General features: G+C 43.0%; 2 long non-coding RNA genes across 2 annotated transcripts; one reads left to right on the plus strand and one right to left on the minus strand.

Annotated features, from left to right (window-relative positions):
• Positions 1 to 485: 485 nt before the first annotated feature.
• On the minus strand, positions 486 to 1429 carry LOC147673524 (uncharacterized). Its single transcript, XR_015302512.1, has 3 exons — positions 1399 to 1429; positions 1258 to 1313; positions 486 to 682 (listed from the first exon to the last, which is right to left on the minus strand). It is a non-coding gene; the product is annotated as an uncharacterized LOC147673524 (long non-coding RNA).
• A 338-nt stretch (positions 1430 to 1767) lies between these two features.
• On the plus strand, positions 1768 to 2711 carry LOC147673525 (uncharacterized). The gene is made up of 3 exons (XR_015302513.1): positions 1768 to 1798; positions 1884 to 1939; positions 2515 to 2711. It is a non-coding gene; the product is annotated as an uncharacterized LOC147673525 (long non-coding RNA).
• The last annotated feature ends 1486 nt before the right edge of the window (positions 2712 to 4197 follow it).

Raw genomic sequence — 4197 nt, forward strand, 5'->3', positions numbered from 1 at the left:
TCGCTCCGCCGCCGCAGCAATGCCCTCCAACCGTGCCCGGCGAGCCGACGCGCACCAAGCCAGATCAATACCCCGCAATGTGGGTTTCATGGCTTCCCAGACCGTCACCGCGTCTACCCCTACATTCAGATTATCCTGCCAGTACTGGGCAATACGTTTTCTCACAGGGGAGACCCAATAAACCCTTGTAGGCTTGGGCGATTAATGTTTCACAACATGAAGTGCTACAAGGGACTTATTTGAATTGCGTTGACTCTAAGTCGGCGAGTGGTCTGTCAAAATCCACCCAATTGTATCAACAGAATAACAAATTAGTTACAAAGCAACATAAATGCAAGGAAGGGCAGATTTAAAAAGAGAGCTAGAGAAGGTGAAATTTGTTCAGAAGTAAATTTTACTTAGTAAAAATGACAAGGGATGCAAACATAAATCAATCAAAGCAAAAAGGGATCAAAAACTAAGAAAGACAATCAATTTCTCTATAGTTCTGAACCCAAAATATCAGCTCCAAATTAATCGAACAAACAACCTAGATTTAACAATCAAAACATGGTTGTAAGGTGGCGTCGAACAACTGCCTTAGAGGAGATGATAATCAGATGTCGACGTTTCGGTCTTGGTTGTTTTCATCAAAAAGACCATCATCAGGACGAAGTATTGTTTCTATGCTGTAAACAACTCCCTATATTAAAAATAAATCAATTGTTATTTTAGACATATTAAAGGATAGCATAAGTCATAATTTTAAACAACCTACCAACAGCTCTGTTACTATTTTATAAAAACAATATAAAATTGCAAGGGAAAGTATCAACCCCTTCCCAGTGATACCTCCCAACGTTTTTTTAAAAAAATAATAATACATATTTACAGTTAAAGAAACTCAAAACAGAGTGAATCGGATTTGTCGGTGTAGTAACCTCAGTACACCTGGTGGAGCAACCAAATTCATCTTAGGAATCATTTCTCATGTGTAATCTGACATTTGTTAAAGAACTACAATTGGGGCATTTAACACAACCAAACACATGATGTATTGTCTAAAATGCAGTTCTAGTCAAGTGCAATCATCTATATTTCGAATTATTGGTTCAGAGTGAATACTCTGTGTTCAAGAACGAATATTTACATTTATACTTAGGCAACAGGTTGAAAACAAATTCCAAGTCGAAAACATTCAATTTTGTCAACTTAAATCATATCCTGCTGTCTCTGTATTAGGCATGAACTCTGGACATAGATAATTAACTAACATACCAGAAGGAAAATAAGTTGGGGCCGCAATGAGTAGGTCCGGCAGTCTGAGGAAAATTCTACAGAGAAACGAAAATGAAACCCGTCAGTGACTGCGTGAAAAATCAATAATTCTAGGATAAAGGTGAAATAAATGACTATTACCTTCTCACTGGGCAGGTAGAGATAAGGTGATTCCGAAAGTCCAGATCAGCTAATGTACTGGTTTTATCTGGAACCGATAGATATAACGTCATTAGAAACGTATGGGAATACTTCCTCACGCTGGTTAAAAAATTGGTTCAGACACCAGATCGATAACTAACAATACTATGGATTATAGTGGCAAGCCCCACCAATTCTGATCAGAATTGGTGGGGCTTGCCACTATAATCCATAGTATTGTTAGTTATCGATCTGGTGTCTGAACCAATTTTTTAACCAGCGTGAGGAAGTATTCCCATACGTTTCTAATGACGTTATATCTATCGGTTCCAGATAAAACCAGTACATTAGCTGATCTGGACTTTCGGAATCACCTTATCTCTACCTGCCCAGTGAGAAGGTAATAGTCATTTATTTCACCTTTATCCTAGAATTATTGATTTTTCACGCAGTCACTGACGGGTTTCATTTTCGTTTCTCTGTAGAATTTTCCTCAGACTGCCGGACCTACTCATTGCGGCCCCAACTTATTTTCCTTCTGGTATGTTAGTTAATTATCTATGTCCAGAGTTCATGCCTAATACAGAGACAGCAGGATATGATTTAAGTTGACAAAATTGAATGTTTTCGACTTGGAATTTGTTTTCAACCTGTTGCCTAAGTATAAATGTAAATATTCGTTCTTGAACACAGAGTATTCACTCTGAACCAATAATTCGAAATATAGATGATTGCACTTGACTAGAACTGCATTTTAGACAATACATCATGTGTTTGGTTGTGTTAAATGCCCCAATTGTAGTTCTTTAACAAATGTCAGATTACACATGAGAAATGATTCCTAAGATGAATTTGGTTGCTCCACCAGGTGTACTGAGGTTACTACACCGACAAATCCGATTCACTCTGTTTTGAGTTTCTTTAACTGTAAATATGTATTATTATTTTTTTTAAAAAACGTTGGGAGGTATCACTGGGAAGGGGTTGATACTTTCCCTTGCAATTTTATATTGTTTTTATAAAATAGTAACAGAGCTGTTGGTAGGTTGTTTAAAATTATGACTTATGCTATCCTTTAATATGTCTAAAATAACAATTGATTTATTTTTAATATAGGGAGTTGTTTACAGCATAGAAACAATACTTCGTCCTGATGATGGTCTTTTTGATGAAAACAACCAAGACCGAAACGTCGACATCTGATTATCATCTCCTCTAAGGCAGTTGTTCGACGCCACCTTACAACCATGTTTTGATTGTTAAATCTAGGTTGTTTGTTCGATTAATTTGGAGCTGATATTTTGGGTTCAGAACTATAGAGAAATTGATTGTCTTTCTTAGTTTTTGATCCCTTTTTGCTTTGATTGATTTATGTTTGCATCCCTTGTCATTTTTACTAAGTAAAATTTACTTCTGAACAAATTTCACCTTCTCTAGCTCTCTTTTTAAATCTGCCCTTCCTTGCATTTATGTTGCTTTGTAACTAATTTGTTATTCTGTTGATACAATTGGGTGGATTTTGACAGACCACTCGCCGACTTAGAGTCAACGCAATTCAAATAAGTCCCTTGTAGCACTTCATGTTGTGAAACAGTACTGGGCAATAGCGCCACGAATATGCTGGGAGTAGTCGGGTCGCTGCAGATGCCATGTGGACATCCGCCAACGGAAGGGCTGGCGTGGTCTGTGCAGGTCTATCTGGACCGCCACCGGGGAATGGTCGGAGAGCCCGCGAGGCCGTATCGCCGCCCCCTTCACTCTGGCGAGGTAGGCCCGTGGGACGAAGACATAATCTAAGCGCGAAAGGGAGCCATGAACCGCTGAGACGTATGTGTACTCGCGGCGCTCTGCATGCAAATGCCTCCATACATCAGCCCAACCCAGCACATCCAACATAGCACTCAACCGCGTAGGAGGGGGGACAGGCGCCACCCCGAGCCTCTGCTGACGGTCCACAGCCACATTCACAACATCATTCCAATCGCCGCCAATTACCGCCAGGGAATCAGGGAGTTCGGCCCATAATGCGAATAGCCGTTCAGCCAAAGCCCACCGCAGAGGGGGGGGAGCATATACACACCCAAACACCACCGGCTCCACACCCACTCTCCCTTGGATGAACACAAAGCGCCCCTGAGGGTCAAGCCACTGGCGCTCGTGTGTGTACGCCAGGCGCCTATGTACAAGGATAGCCACCCCCCTGGAGCCCCTGGCAAACCCTGCATGGAACACCTGGTGGAAGCCAAAGCGCTGGAGACTGAGGGCCTTCGTACCCAGCATGTGTGTTTCTTGGAGCATGAGCACGTCAGCAAGATCCCTTTTGGCCCAGCGTAGTACCGCCCCCCGTTTTATCTTATCTAAGAGACCCCGGACATTCCAGCTAAGAATATGCATGGCGGTGCCAGTAGGCGCCAAGCGAGGGACGTCAGCCATCATCTCGATACATCGAACCCCACTCACCCCGGCCCCCGGCCCTGGCCCCAATCCCCACAGTAGCATAGGTCAGAAAGATCACGTGCACCCCAACAAACAGTACCCCAATACCCTCACCCCTCATACTGCCAACCCCCCCAACACAGCACCAACCCATCCCAAACCCCCCACCCCCACCCCAATACCTCAAGAAACAATGAAGTACCTGTCGCGGCATGCTATAGTTTAGGCACTAAACAGAGCACCAAAAGGTAGGCACGCCAATGGATCCCACTCAACCCTCAAATACTAACCAGGCACACACCCCAAAACAAGAACCTCCCCAACCCCAACAGCAGGAGGCAGCCCACCAAACATGCCCTCCCC

This window comes from Lissotriton vulgaris, chromosome 12 (assembly GCF_964263255.1).
Source record: "Lissotriton vulgaris chromosome 12, aLisVul1.2, whole genome shotgun sequence".
Classification (NCBI taxonomy): domain Eukaryota; kingdom Metazoa; phylum Chordata; class Amphibia; order Caudata; family Salamandridae; genus Lissotriton; species Lissotriton vulgaris.